Genomic DNA, 19,409 nt, shown 5'->3' with positions numbered 1-19,409 from the left:
CTTGACGATATCCAGAGCTAAAAAGCCTCTACTGTCAAGAGACACTGTGAAGGGAAGAGTAAGCTTCAATGTATAAGACCACACTGATTCCAGCATGATGCTCGTCTTCTGAACTGGTTCATGTTTTAGTTTTCAATGACGTAAGCTGGTGTATTGTACTAGAAGATTGATAAATAGGAACTGTGCCAGATATGTCTGCAAAACTGAATTTCACATTAATTACCAGTTTCCTTTAGATCAAAGACCCTATCAAATTAAAATCTAAGATTTGTGGATACTAGTTCAAATTGTAAATTTGGGGTTTGGTTTTAATGTTTTTAAAAGAAGTCTTTTATGCTCACCAAGGCTGCATTTATTAGATCAAAAATAGAGTAAAAACAATGTAATGTTACAGTTCAAAATAGGGGAGACCGGGGATGGTTGTAACACATCCCTGGTTGTAACACAATTTCACCAATTAGGGATAAGATAGGAGTCATGTGATCATTTCAGTTTCTTCCTACTTCCTACCCGATCACGCATGGTGATTGATCAAGGCTGGAAACAGGCAAATGTAGAATATATAGAGAAAAAAAAGATTTTGAGGTCAGAAAGTAAACATTTTGACCAAGACTATATTTTGTTTAGTATCTGTACTATTGAAGATAAAATTGTATGAGTTATATTAGAGTAAATAGTAGTTTACTAGGCAATATGTGATGCATTTTCCCCCTGCTAATTTCAAACCACTATGCTAAAACTGCTAGCTAAACATTGGCTGACAGGGGTGGGGAGGGTTGTAACACTTATTTAAAAAGTGTCAAGTCAAGTCACCTTCATTTATAAAGCGCTTTTAACAGTATGATTGTTTCAACAACCATCCCCTTACATACTAAGAATATAACTAAGAATGTTCTTTATTTTAATGTTTTTAAAGAATAACTAGAGCATGGAAAAGAAAGACTGACAGAGGTGTCTCTGCCAGTGTTTTAAATAAAGTGGTTTGCATGGAGCAATTTAACGACTCAAAGCCAAAGGAGGTTTGGGTGAAATGCGCCCTATGCAGTTTCTGGGCTCATCAGGCCTGCACTCCAGGGTTACCGGCATCATTCATCTGCCAGCACTGTGACTATGATTAAGAATATACACATATAGACACACACTCACACACATTGACATGTTATTTTTTGTTATGTACAAAGATATTCTTTAATCTGGTACATTGAAGTAGTGTTTATTAAGTAAACCGTTAAATATACGTTTGTCAATCGAGTTGAATCCGAATGCAACCAAAGCACAGAATAGCAATAAGTAGATGGCTATAAGTAATTGTAAATCATACAAAATAAATGCCATGCTAACTAGATTTTATACAGGTGTTACTATAATGATTTTGTTAATGGTGATCAGCAACTAAATATTGATAATGTGGAAGTTACTGCCTTTTGCCTTGGCATGACTTCTCACTTTTTGCTGACAATACAAAGGCAGAGTACAGTAACTTTAAAATAGTGGTCAAAGGTCAAGTTTGAGCTTAAGATTTTTTTATGTAGATATTTCCAGTGTCCTACCTATAATTAATTTGGCAGGACAACTACAAATCTTTAAAGTAATTTTTCTCAGTTTCTAGTGAGCCTTTGTAGGGCAGAGTAGTTGGCGATATCACTTTGTCAAAAAACACCCCGTGAACACGTAATACGCATGCGTGGACATGTAATACACACGCGCATGACGTCATCCTTTTCACATATTCACGTTTTTGTTGTTAACACGGAGACGGTAAAGGCATCGTTTTCAAAACCTTGCACTTAGAAACCCGTGTTCAAAAGCTTACATTTTCCAGGTCCCCAAAACGCTGTTTTCGTGTAAATGAATGGCCAAAGTGCATAAAAGGTTTTCCCTTTTCAGTTGAAAAACGGGGTCATATGTAAACATACCTAAAGGCCATTGCACACCGAGTACGAAATTCGCATCCGAAATTTTCGCACGTAAAAAAAAAAAAATCGACCTCACGTTATGTCAATCATACTTGCACACTGCCTCCGAAACTTTCGTCCGTCATAAAAAAATTCGGATCGGGTTCGATTTTCTGCGTTTTTCACATCCAACATTTTGAGAGATCTTTTGACAATTCAGATCCACCGTACAAGCGAACGACAAAATCCAGAATGGCATCTGACAAGTTGATGCACTTCGTCTCACAGCACAAAGTACTGTATGATAAACAACAAACCTGTATACAGCTGTTCTGTCTGCCCAGCGTTTCTGCCGGCCCTCGTGTGTGTATCTTTTTTGGTGGTCTTCTTTTTATGTGGCTCCAGTATCGCTAGCAAAGCATCAAACTGTTCCATTGACATTCTGAGGTAAATTTTGAATCGCTCGGGATAATTTCGCAACTCCTTGATAAGGAGCTGAAAGATCATCTCCTTCCTCTCGGCACAGGACCCAATATTTCCTCCTTTTTAATAAGAGAGAGGGCAACAAAATCATCCTCACTGCTTGACGAATCCATTTAGTATTTTTTTGCATTTTTTCTGCAAAGGTTTAATAAATACGCATCGGACTCAGTGTGCAAAGTTTCTGTGCGTGACGAATTTTTAGGCTGATGAACAAAAAACGCATACGAAAATTTCGGACTCAGTGTGCAATGGCCTTTAGTCTCCAACCTACCTCTGGGGAATCACCCATTTAAAATAACGCCAAGCAGAGGAGAGTATGTGGCAAGAAGAGAACACAACAGAGCTCGTAATAAAACCAGAATCAACATTGGCTTTAATTTTGAAATGTTGTAAAAGCGATGGGGAGAGGTGTTTTTATTACTCAACAGGTGAGTAAGGTATTTCATTGAACAGATAAATTGCTATACGCATGTAGCTCTCTAACAGAATTCAGTGTAAAGTTTTCTATTGTAACGGGTCATTTCATTATAGGTTGTTGTAGCCATATGTGCAGGGCCGGCGATTGCTATAGGCGAACTAGGCGATTGCCTAGGGCGACAAATGTGTTGGGGGCGCGGGCGCACTCTAGTGTCGTCCTTGGACTACTTCCCATTAATCACAGAATTAGAATGACAAGCGAAACAAAAACATGTTTATTAAACATTGTAAAAACTAGTGGTACATTTAGGCTGATTCAGCTGTTGCTACTGGAACGGTGGGTCCATTAAAACTCATTCAGTCATCAGTTATTGCTCTCAGTTTATTGTACTCAACATGTAGGAGTAGACATTTCTTATGGTGGTAATTGTTGGTTTCTAAACATAAACATAGAAACAATTAATAGATTACAAACACATCTGCAGATCTTAAACCATACATCTGATATCAACTTTAACAATTCAAATGAATATAACACCAAAGAGAAACTATACATAACTAGAATTCAATATATCAAACACAATCCTTTAAACAAACAATCAGAAAGAAACTTACATTGTCAACAACGCAACAATTCCACACAGACCATGTATGAATGGGGGAGACGGCTTCTTATATACAAGCAAACTGAGACTGAAGCATGATTAGTTAGTGGCAACAGGTGATCTTATCAGGACTCAATCAGCCAATCAGATCTCAGCAGGATTTTCTACAGCCGCCCCCAAATATGTTAACATATTTGTATCTACAGGAAATTCATACAATTGGATGATCCGTATCAGTCAATTCAGAAAGAACAATTAGACAGCTGACAGGACGAATTAAAGATTTCCCTTTGCTGAAGATCTCAGCAACTCTCACTCTTCCATCAGGACTTGGCAAAATCTTACTAACAGTCCCGATAGGCCAGTGTCCACGCGGAAGCTGAGGGTCCACAATCATGACAATGGCAGAAGGAGCAATAGGATTACCATCACGTTCCCACTTTTGACGAGTCTGAAGACTTGGAAGATAATCTCGGACAAAACTGACCCAGAATCGATCCGCAAGAACTTGACTGTGTCTCCACTTTCTACGAGTAAGTAGTTCTGAATCTGCATACATCACTTGTGGAAGAGAGGCATCTCGCCGCCCCATCAGTAGGATATTTGGGGTGATTGGATCAGGGTCTGAAAGATTTGAAGACACATAGCCAAGAGGTTTTGAGTTTAGCAACTCCTCAATTTCAACGAGCACTGTATACAGAACTTCCTCTGAAACTACTTGTTTTCCCAAGACTGCTCGTAATGCCGTCTTAACAGACCGTACCTCTCTCTCCCAAGTACCTCCAAAATGGGGGGAATATGGCGGATTAAATGAGAATTTAATTTGCTGTTGGGCAAGTATCTCCTGAAAGGAGGGACTAAGCTGCGAAAATGCCTCCCGGAGTTCTCTTTCTCCTCCCTTGAAATTAGTCCCTTGATCAGATAATATTTCATGGGGCCTACCTCTACGGGCTACAAATCTTCGAAGGGCCATAAGGAAACTGTCAGTATCCATACTAGAAAGTAGTTCCAAATGAAGACATCGGGTCGTCTGGCATTTAAATATAATGCCCCTCCTCTTCTCATGTCGGCGACCTACTTTGATGGTTAAAGGCCCGAAACAATCCATACCCGTCGACCAAAATGGAGGCTTATACAAGCGAAGTCTGGAAACGGGTAAATCAGCCATTCTGGGAACTGAAGGCACACCTTTCCACTTCCTACACTCAAAGCATGATCTCTGGATTTTCTTGATTAACTGTCGCCCTCTCAGAACCCAGTATTTCCGGCGAAGCTGGGCGAATACTCTTTGTGGTCCGGGATGATACAGAGTTGTATCATAGTTAGCAACCAAAAGTTTGGTTACATGATTCTTAGGATCTAAGACAATTGGGTAAATAGCTTCAAGATCCAAATCCTCGCTTTGACGAAGACGTCCACCCACTCTTATTAGCTCTGTAACGGGATCATACTCTGGTGCCAGACCAACTAAACGGCTGTGCGAAGGAACTCCATGACCATCTTTAAGCAGCTTATATTCCTCAGGGAAATCTTCCATCTGGGCTTGACGCAGGATATATACTTCTGCTTCAGTTTGAGAAGGTTTGATCTCAGCTCCCAAGTCCAACGAGAGGTTTTCAACAGTTGCTGCAATCAGCTCTGACCAGGTATTAAACTGAGACTCACTAGACTTTGGAGAGTTAACTGGTGCTTGATTAAGCCCACAAAACAAAGGTTTTCTCAGCTCTGTCCCAACCTCCTCTGTCATTAAGGCTGGAGATTTTGGCCATTGCTGATGGGGCAAATAGAGAAAGGTAGGTCCTTGAAACCAAGAACTATTTGCAGACAATTCAGCAAGTCTCTTGCCTCGAGTGATGTCATCTGCTGGATTACTGGCAGTGTCAACATATCTCCACTGATCCGGTCTAGTATAATCAAGAATCTCCGTAATGCGGTTTGCCACGAAGATCTTGTACCGACAGGATTCGGACTGGATCCAGGTCAACACAGTTGTAGAATCAGACCAAAGTGTCACTTTTTGAACAGCCAAGGTAAGTTCCTTTTGCAACAGGTTAGCTAGCTGTGCCCCAGTCAGAGCAGCACACAGTTCCAAACGAGGAATAGAAATGGTCTTCTTCGGTGCTACCCTTGAACGAGCCATGACCAGAGATATAGAAATCTCACCAATTCCATTTCTCATATGCAAGTAGGCAACTGAACCATATGCCTTTTCGGATGCGTCGCAGAATATGTGAAGCTCTCGGATGACTGGATCTTCCCTGTGGGTTTTTTGACCATACCATCGAGGTACTTGGATCTTGACCAAATCTGGCAACTCTCCTTCCCATGCCATCCAGGCGGTTTTAATCCCCTCTGGGATATCTGGATTATCCCATCCTCTATTAGGTTTCATCCACAATTGTTGCAGAAGAACTTTAGCACGTGTCGTAAATGGAATAATGAAACCCAGAGGGTCGTACTGACGAGCAAGTACCCGATATACAACCCGCAATGTTAGGACAGGATACTCCACTAGACGGTGCTTGTAGCTCAAAGTATCCTGCAAGCAATGCCAACTGAGCCCAAGAGTACCCTCGCACGGATCGGTGCAATTATGACTTAACCACAAGTCAGTGCTTACTGAACGAGCTTCTGTTGGTAAGTGGTCAATCACAGAAATATGGTTACTGGCCCACTGCCGAATCTCAAAACCGCCTTCAGCCAAGGAAGAACGTAAGTTCATCAGCATCTCCTTAGCCTCTTTAGTAGTTGGAAAACTTTGTAGGCAATTATCCACATAAAAGGAATGCATGACAGAAGATTGCACATCTTGAAACTCAACAGGAAGGCTCTGAACACATTTCTGGAGCACATAGGTCGCACAACACGGACTACATGTAGCACCAAAAGGCAAAACCTGCCACTCGTAGACATCGGCTGAATCATTTCTTCTCATATTTCGCCACAAGAAGCGTAGCAAAGGAGAATCAGAAGACAAGAGGCGGACTTGATGAAACATGGATTTGATGTCTCCACTTATAGCAACTTGATGTTCTCTAAACCGAAGTAAAACTCCAATCAAGGAAGGGCCCAGTACCGGTCCAGGTAACAAATAGGCATTCAAACTCTCACCTCGATACTGATGGGAACAATTAAATACCACACGATGTTTGCCATTATGTTCCACAAGATGGTGAGGAATGTACCAAGATTCATCTCTGAGGTCAATCTCATTTGGTTTCAGTTTCTTAACACATCCAGCTTCAATGAGTTTCTGAATCTCATGCTCATAGATAGCTGCATGATCAGGATCCTTGGCTAGTTGTCTCTCCATTCTACGCAAAGCTGGCATCACTGCCTCCGGAGATGCTTTAAGGAGAGGTGCATTCTTGACACGAAGTAAAGGAGTCGCATATCTTTTGATACCATTGATTTCTTCACGCTTTGTTTTCTGGTCTAGACACTCGATAGCATCCTTATCTTGCTTAGAACGCAGAGCATGCTTAGGATTCTGAGAAAAAGGAAGTACGTCAACTTGCCATAACTTCTCCACATCGTTATGCAATTGGTCCATTGAGCGAGAAGCTTGGAAGAAACACTGAGTCTGGGGATTTGTCTTTTCACCCAAAGAAGTAGGTCCTTGTAATGCCCACCCCAGTCGAGTATGCAAAGCTGCTGGACTTCCAGGTGGTCCAAAACGTACTCGCTCTTTGGGGCTAAGAAGGTGAGGATGATCAGCTCCCACTAGTAGCAAAGGTTTAACTTTCTGAAACTCCTCCAGAGGGAGGCCCCTTAGATGTTGGTAGCGTCGCTGTAAGATTTGCACAGGATAAGTCTGTTCGGGTAAATCAATCATTTGAGCAGTAAAGGCACCTTGTATCTGGTATTTACTTTGCTTATGAGAAGCTGGAGATATGGAAAAGGAAACTGTTGCACCTTCAATTTTCTCTGTGTCTTGCCGAATGGTTCGAAGAACCAATGATTCTGCCGCCCCATGAAGACCTAAACTCTCTGCTGCAGAAGACATTAGCATGGATCTTTCTGAACCATCATCTAGGATGGCATATGTCTCCAGAGTATTTCCTTTGTGGCTCAGAACTACCTTCACAATTTTCAGAAGAACAGAGTTAAGGCCACTTGCTCGGCTCAAATAGAATATCCTAGAGTCTGGTTTGCGAGCATTTACTTCATGCAATACTCCTAAGTGACGATCCTGACACAACGGACATTTTCCTCTTAAGTCACACTTGGATGATCTATGGGCCCAACCACATCTCCAACAACGATTGTTGTCAACAATCCATTTCCGTTTGGCTACCATATCAAAGCTCTGAAATTCAGGACAATGACTGAGATGATGATCCTTACTGCCACAGTATGCACATGATGGTTTAAGGCCCTCCTTCTTGCCCTGTCGCTGATTAATTTCATGGTTCGCAGTTTCAGTGTTCCTTTGAGTGGGATAAACTTCTTGACTCACACCATGAAGGAAAGTAGCTGTGTGGTATTGGCTCTTGGTAGGCCTTCCTTCTCTTACCTGGAACTTCTTCATACCTTGGTGTTGTTCAAACACTTGGGTTGCTAGATTCTGACAATCTGATTCCTCTTCTAACCAAACTGAGAAATTCACTAAGTCATAGGACTGGTCTGGTCGGGTTGTTTTGGCATATCTTGCAAAACTAGCAACCTGATGTGCTGGAAGTTTACTGAGTAACTGATGGACATGGGATGCACATGATAACTCCTTTGCTCCTTCTTCATGATCCCAGGATTGAAGCATTCCCACAAGAGCTTGAACTCGTACAGCAAATGCGCCAAATCCAGCAGAATCGCCTGAACGTACAGCGGGCAAGTTCTTAATAGTAGCAATCTCTCGGAGCACCAGCTGGGGTTGTTGACCATATCTCTTCTGTAGAGCCTTTAAGGACATGGTATAAGGCTGCGAATGATGGGCATAAGCTAAGGCAATAAGTCGAGCTGCATCCAACTTCAAATGATCCAGAAGAATATGGTACTTATATTGCTCAGTTTCCTCTAAGGGTAACAAATTCTTCAGAGCCATATTCAGCATGGCAAACTCTTGGGGGTCATCACTCTTCAAATTTGGATATGAAAGTCGCTCAATACGGGCTGACCTGGAAGGAAGTAGAGCTGACATAGCTGGGTGGGGCACATTCACTGCTGAATGAATAGACGTATGCTGATCAGGTACCATCATCTGAATTCCATTTGGGGAGAATGCAGTTATTTGATTCACATCTCTTTGCTGGCCCTGAGGTGCTGATGCCGTAGTAATAACTCTTGGTGTCAAATGATTCTGTGGCAACATAATGGAAGGGTTATCTTGCTGACGTACAGCTGTTCTAGCTGTCTGCTGTTCTAAGGAAGTTTGATGTAAATGTCCAAGAGAAGTATAAGGAAATCCAACTGATAAATCTCTAGGAGGCAACGTGGCAACTCTAGGAGGAACCCAATTAAGTGGAGCATTTTGACTATGAGATGGATATAATACTGGATAAGGGAGTTTAGGTAGGTACGGTGGGTTTAACAAGCCTCCACTTGGGAAGTAGGTTGGCCAACTTGGAGGCATCCATTGATGACCGGGCATACAAAATGCATTTCCCTGCATTTGACCAGATGGCAATAAGCTTTGATCCCTTCCTACTTGTTGATCACTTGGATAGAAACTGGGATTCATTTGATGACTGACTGAAGATAGCCATGGAGGACCATTACGTTGTGGCTGGATTAAGCTGTCACCCCTGGCGATGGGATCCATTAAAGGTTGTGACCTGAGGTTTTCTGGTAAAGGAGTTGATGGCCTATTAAGTAGACATGGATCAGAAAGCTGCTGGTGTTGTCTCTCTGATGGCTCTCTAGTGGTCGCTAATGGGATGGTAGGCTGCGCATACTGTGCGGGGGGCAAAGTATTTTGTCCCTGAATCTTTGGTGGTGTAGAAAGCACATTGTCCGGCCTGGTTTGATGTTGTCGCATACATTCACTCAACTCATCCACAATAGAATCTCTAGCATTCATCTCTTCTTGCTGCTTTGCTTGCATTGGGATATGAACTGGGGATGCTTGAATAGAACTGCATTCAGAGCTAGTAGAAAATGAAGAATGTCTTTTCCTTTGCAGATCTTTCATCATTTGTCCCACATCCAACAACATTCCTTTCATTTGTTTAATCTCCTCAGATAAAGACTTCACTTCATTTTGAGTTGCGGTAATGGAAGCTCCTTGTGAGGCAACAAAATGGCTCAAATCCTCTGGCTGATTTGACAATTGTCCAATTGGATGAATTGATGGATTTGACTGAGCCATCATATAATCTTGGTGCCATCTTGGAGGTTTTACGATCCTAGATGAACGTTTAGGTCTCACACAGTCATCCTCAGTCTCCATTCCAGCAGCCTCTCTGGCTCGAAGGACCATGTAAAAACTAGTGGTACATTTAGGCTGATTCAGCTGTTGCTACTGGAACGGTGGGTCCATTAAAACTCATTCAGTCATCAGTTATTGCTCTCAGTTTATTGTACTCAACATGTAGGAGTAGACATTTCTTATGGTGGTAATTGTTGGTTTCTAAACATAAACATAGAAACAATTAATAGATTACAAACACATCTGCAGATCTTAAACCATACATCTGATATCAACTTTAACAATTCAAATGAATATAACACCAAAGAGAAACTATACATAACTAGAATTCAATATATCATATCAAACACAATCCTTTAAACAAACAATCAGAAAGAAACTTACATTGTCAACAACGCAACAATTCCACACAGACCATGTATGAATGGGGGAGACGGCTTCTTATATACAAGCAAACTGAGACTGAAGCATGATTAGTTAGTGGCAACAGGTGATCTTATCAGGACTCAATCAGCCAATCAGATCTCAGCAGGATTTTCTACAAACATGATCATCCTAAGGCGCCCCCTCAGTCACATGTTTTGTCAAACTTGTCAACCTGATTATTAGATTGAATTGATGATTATTGTCGATCATTTCCTAACGGGGGGTGGGTTACGTTACGTTACGTTAGACAAGTGCTCAGCTGCTGGCGCGTTGATCGAAACCCTCTGGTGCACAGGGACGAAAACGGAGAAAGCAACTAGATAAAAATAAAGCCCAGTATTAGGTAAGTCTTCTCATTTCAGCCATTAAGGTGTCAAACTAAATAAATTGACTTAGTATTGTGCACAGGCATGCTGGCCATCGGGACTACCGGGAGATTCCCGGTGGGCCGACGTGCTTTTTGGGCCGATACATCTCATAGTTTTATTATTAATATTATTTTTTGTCTTAGTGGCCCATAAACCTTGTACATCGGCCTATTCGTTTTGTTTTGTTTTGTTTAATTGGCGGCGCTGGGTTACTTCCAAGTAACAAAACTAATTATGAAAGTTTCCTTTATTTTTCAGTGCATTTGTTTTACAATATAGCCTATGGCTATTACTGTCATGGAATTAATATTATAACTATTATTATGTAGTAGTGTAATGTAGATAGACACTGTAACTAAAAGAGGTTTGAATTTTTCTTTGTTCAATTTGCACACTGAATATGGGTTGGAGCTTTTAATTTTGAACTCTCAAAGTGCACCAGATTGATGAATTTAACATTAAAATGCACAAAATTTTCTTACGGGGGGCATACCCCCGAAACCCCCTTAGCCTTGTAGCAGACTAATAGATGTAATCGTAATAATAATAGTAGTGGTGTTAGTAATTGTAATTTATATACTACAAGTTACATGGTCAGACAAAATGTATTTGTTCAATGCAACTATGTAGGATGATAGAAATATCATTGAACGTTCTTTGTAGCATTTGTATGAACAATTTATTACAGTTGATCCTTCAAGTCATAATTTGCTTGTTGAAGTTTTGGAGTGACTATAAGAGCATTTTTGTTTAGTTTAATAAATACTTATCATTTGTAAGTATTTTTAAAGTCCCTGTAAAGTCAAAATTAAGTATGTGTTCTGAGTTTGTCACACCACAGAAAAATGTGTTATTAGCCACCCAGCCAAATTTGAATGATAAAAAAAGCCGGCAAGTACATAAAATAAGCTATCAAAATCTTGAAAAAATGAGCAGTATTCTCTGCTTTCAAACGCTGGGGGCGTGTCCGCTGGCTGCGCTGAAACCACGCCCACTCGCGGGAAAGCAGCCGACGCTGATATTAGCTGATACAGCTTTCGGGACGGGGAGATGAAGGCCGAGGCGGGATATAGTCGGTTCGGCCCCATTCACCAGTAACAGCGGATTATCAGTGAATCCCAGTTGTCTCCGGCGAAAGTTTATAAAACTATCCCGTGTAAAATGACCACTACAGAGGCAGGTGTTGGCGGTGATCCTCAGCTCTCAGCAAAACTTAATCTCGCCTAGGGCAACCAAAGGGCCAGAGCCGGCCCTGCATATGTGTAGGCTATATGTAGATGCCGCTCCAGACATTTCAACGCTTCTGCCATCTTGGAAGAGTTAACATCACTTACACTGACAAATCAATTAATTTTAATCGAAAATGTCACAGCATTGTGCTGCCTATGGCTGTAAAAACCACAGAGCTATAAATTCCTGATGAAATGGGATAACCTTTCAGAGGTGAGAATGTGCTTGTTTGTCTTTTTATGTATAACTCAATATGCAGAATTATCACATTAATAATTAACTAAATGCAGTAAAAATCATCTGCTAATGTTTATTGCAGATGCAGATATTCATACATGTGAATAAATAGGTTGCAGATGAACAGTAAACTTGCTCTCAAGTGGTCATGGACCAGAATCGACCTTTCCAATATGGCGGACAGCTTACGGATGTCAGCCCATAGAAACAGACACTGAGGCATCTATGTAAATATATATATATATATTATATATATATATATACACACATATACGTATATATATATATATATATATACATATATGGTTGTACCACTGTGCTGAAATTTCTGCTTTTTTATCAATTTAATGCTTCCTTCCTAAATAAAAGTATGAATTTTAAAAAACGAATAAATAAAATCCATTCAAATGCTTGTTAGAATGAGAATGTCCGCTCCTTCTTATACCACCTGCTTTGACTAACTAGAGCAAGTAAAATAATTGTTGTGGTCCTCTATGGGCGCTACACTGACCAAGATACTCTAGATGCATAAATGAACACCTTCCAAATTCATAGCCGAGTGTACTTCTAACCCAACATGTCTGCGGCAACACTTGAAGCTACAGGAGCTCAACAGAGTCTCAGTGAAGAGGAAAAATAGAACTGTGCTCTTGACCGGCCCTCGGCCCCGCTCCCACAGAGCCTGACCTGCAGGAGATATCTTACCCATGCTGCTTGACTAGCCAACCGAGATCAAAAGCGCTCACGGCTCCCCTCCCCTCCTGTCCCAGCAAGGAGCTGATAGAAGCGATTCATGACCAGGTCATGACCCCTGTGTGCCAGGCACGGCTGAGGACAGACAAGCAGCTTTCCTAAGCAGGTTTTGTAGACTCAGACTGAAGCAACCACATCTTTATCAGAGCATTTCACATTTCCTGGCTATAAATCACGCTGTTTCCTTTTTCATTCACCTGCTTTTCCTTTTAGTTTTAAGGTAAATTGTATGAAAAATTAAATCTCAGTAACATGAAACGGCATTTGCAACCCATTTTACTTAAGGATTGAAACAGGATATTCAAATAGGTCCCATTCGTTAACGTTAGTTAATACATGAACTAACAATGAGCAATACATTAACATTAAATAAGATTTATAAATGCTTTAGAAGTATTTTTATTATTACTTCATGTTAACAAATGTATAACCTTATTGTAAAGTGTTAAACATGAAACAAATGTAGATGATCTTATTATATTTTAATTTTAATTTTGATTTCATGCTCTTTTTAAAGGCACAATATGTATGTTTTTTTATATTTTAACACTATAGCACAGTGTTATATATTTTGTTCAATTATGTACTTATATAATCCCAGCTGTTTCCAACATTGTTTAAATCCAGAGAAATTAGCAGTTTTTACCAGCGTAACATCCCGCATCAATCCGCATTTATCCTAGTTTTCCGCTTTTACTGCCGTTGAAACCATGGTAACTGTCATGATTCCTGTCTTGTGTTCCCCTTGTCTTGTGTGGACTTTTATTATTTCCTGTTTTGTGCCATGTTTGTAGTCCTTTGTAGTTTTTCCTGTTGATTAGTTCATGATTGTTCCCAGGTGTATCTTGTTTCCTCATTACTTAGGGTGTATTCACACCTGCCTTGTTTGGTTCGATTGAATCGAACTCTAGTTCGTTTCCCCCCTTGGTGCGGACCTTTTGGGCAGGTGTGAATACAGCAATCGAACTCGGGTGCGGACCAAACAACCGAACCGAGACCCAGCTGAAGAGGTGGTCTCGGTACGGTTCCAAACGAACTCTGGTACGGTTCGTTTACGGTGTGAACATGAACCGACCCAATTGCAAGAAAGCACTGCGCCTTTGAGTTAAAAGGCTTCCGTAGTCGGAGATTTTGGCATAAAGGTTTGTGTTATTGTTGTTCAAGTGCGAAAGATAATTCCATTCCGGCGCGCTGTCTGGCCACACGATACTGTTGCGCGTCTTTCTGCGCGTCGTGTGTGCATCATTGGAATGGAATGAATGAATGAGTGTGTGCATCAGGACATTCACATACAGCGCGTTCTCTTTAGTCTAATCGCGCATAGATGCAAAAAAAAGCTTTTGGAGTTCATATAATAGTTACAAGGATGACGCTGCGTTAAACTGGACAAACTTAAATCGCAAGCGTTAACATTGACAGCACTTGTTAGCAGTATATACAATAAGAATATCATTATTTGAATGTGTGAACATAGCCCCTCTCTATGAATCAAAACTTTATACCTTATCCGTCTTCTGCGCAGTTTCTTCATATTGCGTTTGTACAGAATATAACACAAAATTAGTAAAATAACAAATATTGCAGTACGAAATATCTCCATGCTGAGCCTTTTTTGCACTTCCTGATTTCCCTACTTGAGAATCCTTGTCCAATGAATGGACGACCTTAGCACACGTGTGGTTTTGTTTACACATTTTGGTTCACTTGCAAAAAGAGCAGTGTGAAAGCGAACCGTACCAAAAAAAAAAATAATAATAATAATTTGTCCGGACCAAAGCAAGTGAACTATCGGACTTTCCTGGTGTGAATACACCCTTAGTTAAGCTTGTTTGTCCCTGTGTATTTATAGCGCTTGTGTTTCACTTGTTACTTCGTCAGTTGTTATACGTGTAATGGTTGCCTCTGTGACCCCCTGGTTTTGTTCCTTTGTTCCTTGAGTTCTATGTTATCTGTTTTATGTGTTACTTTATTAAATCACCCTGCGTTTAGATGCTCGTCTTCGCCTGCTTTCCTCAGCTACGTTACAGAAACACAGTGGGTCTCATTAAAAATTCGGAAGTAGTAGTTGTAGCGTCTAGAACGTAACTCTGTTGTTGTTTCTAGCAAGGCATTTTCTTGTTTTCAGACAGTCTTCATGGACCACATTTTTTCGTTATCTTTTTCAGTAGGTTCTGTCGCCAGAGATGACACCAAGAAACGTAAAAGGTACGGGTGAATCAAATGACCCAAGAAGAGTTTTGGACAAAAGGAGAAATAAAATGATCAATATCAGTGTCATGTCCTAACATTGTTTAACAAGTCTGGTAAAAGAGTATATGGCAGTGTAATTAAATACACTGTGTTATAAGTAAGTCAGCCTTTTAGCAAATGCTGTGGGTACTTTTAGTGTGATTGTTTTAAACACGTAAAACTGTGCTGCGTTACCCCACCATTTAATTCGACAAATAAAGTGACATGTTCGAGTAGTAATTTAGCATTGTGACATTACATTACTTGCGGCTAATTCATTAGAATGAAATAAAATCATGTGATCAAACGTAACAGTTATAAAACTTTATTTCATTACCTCATCCATGAACATGATTTGTGAGTCCCAACGGATTGATTTTCATCGGCAGTGGAGGTGAAGACGACACCTCCCATCATTCCACGCTCCTTCACAGCATCATCAAGCCACGCCTTTGTTACCGTTTTGGATACCTCTACCGGCAAAAAAACACAATCAATTACTCTTTTGCAGAATACAAGGAGAGAAAGAAGAGAAGAAGAAGCCCAGAGTCTCCTGAAACTAGACATTTTATGCTGTGGGAGGAAGGGACTAGGGAAAGAACCTATTGAACTTCTTCAAACGTCTCTTGCAACCATTTAAGGATGCACTCAGGACAAAATGTAGGCTACCCTAGCAGGTCTAATTAGGTCACCATGGTCCTTGTAGGCACACAGAATAACTTGATAAGCAGATATGGTTTTAAGACCTTTAAGAGAATATTGCAGATCTTGCAAACATATTTTGATACAAAGGAGCACGGAGAAAACACACCCGGTCAACAGAACAAACCCCAGAAGCGACACAAAAGAACTTGCATTTCAAAATAATAATAATGCTACTTTTTCAAAAAGAATCGCTACTTTTTTCAAAAAGAATCGTTACTTTTTCAAAAAAGAATTGCTACTTTTTTCAAAAAGAATAATGTAACGAAATAATAATGTAACATGTATAATAATAATGTAACAAATGTATACTAACACTGTAATAATTGTATAATTACATTATAATAAACGTATAACACATGTATAATCACATTGTAATAAATGTATAATTACATTGTAATAAATGTATAATAAGACTGTAACATGTATAATTACATTTTTTACACTACTTTTTTTTTTAAAAGAATCGCTACTTATACTTATTGTAACAAATGTATAATAACATAGCGTACTTCGGAAGCACTGAAAATGAATGGGGTTCAATGGAGAAACTATCAGTGTTTGGAACTATTGGCCGCTCCACGACACGCGTTACTTCCGCATTCCAAAGTTCCTATGGCGGTCTATGAGAGTATCGCAACTCTTTCTCTCTATGGCTCTGCTTTTTCCAAAAAGAATCGATACTTTTCAAAAATTAATCGCTACTTTTTTCAAAAAGAATAATGTAACAACATTAATGTAACAAATGTAAAATAATAATAATTTAACGAATTATAATAACACTGTAATAAATGTATAATTACATTGTAATAAACGTATAATAACATTATTATGTATAATTACATTGTAATAAACTTATAATAACATTGTAATAAATGTATAATAACACTGTAATGTATATTATTACATTGTAATAAACGTATAATAACACTGTAAACAATGTATAATTATATTGTAATAAACGTATAATTATATTGTAATAAATGTATAATAACAACCTTGAAAAGAATCGCTACATTTCTCGAAAAGAATCACTACTGTTTTACTTCAGAAGTAAACAGTGTAGCTGACTTAGGGCCTGACGCGGTGCGACGAGATATCCGCATCGAGATAAAAATATCTCAACTTTTCAGAATGCCGCAAGCGCACCGTAGGTCACGTGACAAGAACCAACCGGAGCGCAACCACCCTAGCGCTTTGGAAAAAGGAGAACGCGTTTCTAGCGTTTTCTACGCGTTTTTAGGCGCTATATGTGAATGGCACCTTAATGTTTAGCTGACAGAATGTTAATTTTTAAACCACAATTTTTAAACCACAATTTTTAAACCACAACCCTGTCTAATGTCAGAATGTTTATTTTTAAACTTCAATGTGTGCTTCTTTTACCGATATATTTACCGATATCTTTTGCATTTCTAATCCAAACAACGTCAAACTTGGCACTGCACTTACTCCTGCCCGTAGCAAGACACCTGTAAAGTTTGAAATTCATCTGACTTAACGGTTCGAGCATAGCTGTCAACACAAATTTTTAACAGTCTAAAGAGTTTATAACTATGTTTGTGAGAGAGAAAGACAGTGTGTGTGTGTGTGTGTGTGTGTGTGTGTGTGTGAGTGAGAGAGAGAGAGAGAGAGAGAGAGAGAGAGAGAGAGAGACAGTGTGTGTGAGAAAGACAGTGTGTGTGTGTGTGTGTCTGTGTGTGTGTGTGTGTGTGTGTGTGTGTGTGTGTGTGTGAGTGAGTGAGAGAGAGGTAGACTGTGTGTGTGTGTGTGTTAGGGGTGTGACGGTTATTATATAACCGTGAGACCGATGGTTATAGTTGAACACCGTCATTAGAACTCTATAACCGCCAAAGCTGTGTTATTAAAAAAAATTTTACAAACATTTTTTTATCATAGAGATCTGTTAATACTAATTTCAGCTTACGAGGGAAACAGAGTTAGTGGTGCTTCTGAGGCTGCTACTGCTGGAGATGATTCGGGAGAGGTCTGTGCTACTTTACCGATCAAAGCGTGTGCTGACACGGAGTAAAGCCGTGTAGGCTACTTTACTGGAGGTCTAGCAACCCAAGTGCAAGCCACACAGATAGTTGCGTGTTCTGAGTTAACACAATCAGAGCGTAAAAATACGGGATATTTTACGGGAAAATACTAAAACGGGAAGACGCGTGAGAAACCCGGAAAAAACGGGAGGGTTGACAGCTATGGGTTCGAGAGATATTCGATTAACAGACAGACACACAGACAGACGTTCCTGTAATTTATAGATAGATTAAACATATCAGAATATATGGTATACGGTGATTTCACGCAGCCGCCATTTTGAAATCGAAAGCGAGGGTCCGGTGGGAAGAACCCCGGAAGTATAGATAAACAACAATGCCTTGGACTACCAACCTGAAGCTGCTGCCGCGATTTACACTATTGGATGTTAATATTCAATATAGGATATGTCTATAGTTCGTTCCTGCTTCTTTTTTTACGTTCTGAATTATATATAAATAATTATTTTATTTATAAATAAATTTCACTGTATATAGTCTAAAATATGAAAGAAATGTGAGTAAATTTTTAGAATAACTATTTTCTACATTAAACACAACAATACACCATCGCATTTGCGACTCTCCTATGATTAAATGCGACACTTCCGGTTTTCTTCCCACCGGAGCCATTTCAAAATGGCAGCTGCGTGAAATCAGCGTATTAAAGAAATCAGCATGTCAACGAATAATCATGCAACATAAGGAATATAACGATTAAAGATGATTAAATTAACACAGATATCAATGAATAAAAGATAAATAAGATTCATAATTTTTTTTTTTTTTTTTTTTTTATAAAAGTCATTAATCAATAGAATAAAATGGAATAAATTCGAATCATTTCAAATACACCATAAACGCTTGGATGCATTGTTTAGCTTTGGTCCTTTCGAATCCTTTGATAAGCAAATATTTTTGTCCCTCACTATCTGCCTTTTGTGACATTGTTCACTTCACAGGGGCCTCTTTTTCTCTCTCTTTCGAACGTCCTTTCGTATAGTCTGCGAGTTTACGTATTGATTCTCGTTATACTTCCCAGCATGGGGCAGCTTAGTCCTTGTTCAATGTCGCTTTCTGTTTTAATTAAAAGGTTATTAATACGGTATCAGGCGAGGAGATTAGCCCCTCGGTTATTGAAGGAGAGCTTTGTGGAATCACAATGTCCATTCTCTTGGGCCCTGTCAAATTTATCAGGTTCAAGGGCAACAATAGGCACTAGAATATCAGCTAACAGATCCATGGAAGCTTTTGTCTTGGCCGGCAAGAGATCTAAATTGCCCTGTGTTGTTAAGCTAAAAGCTTATTCAGAGGAATGCTAAAACCCTCGCCTTTGATCTCTCAAGCAAAAAAAAAAAAAAAAAAAAATGGATGAAGGAGAAACAGAGGAGAAACAACAATAGCTAGTGTTTGGTTTGAAAGATTTTATTATTCCCATTTGATTGCTTGCAATTTGGTCACTGCTCGATAGGATATCTGGATTTGTAGCGCTACATATTCCATTTCATATCAATGCAAGTGTCGGTTAATAAGGGAAATCCCACATTTGTAAGACAAGCTGGAGAGTGGAAAAACAGGGGTTTTCCTGCTCCCATTGTGAGTTTTTTGATGGTCAAGGACCTTGCAGACAGAATGTCTTGGTTAAACAGGACTACTTC

This window comes from Rhinichthys klamathensis, unplaced genomic scaffold (assembly GCF_029890125.1).
Source record: "Rhinichthys klamathensis goyatoka isolate OS25496 unplaced genomic scaffold, OSU_Roscu_1.1 h1tg000311l_1, whole genome shotgun sequence".
In the NCBI taxonomy this organism is placed as follows: Eukaryota; Metazoa; Chordata; class Actinopteri; order Cypriniformes; family Leuciscidae; genus Rhinichthys; species Rhinichthys klamathensis.
Note: the sequence above shows the minus strand (reverse complement) of the source record.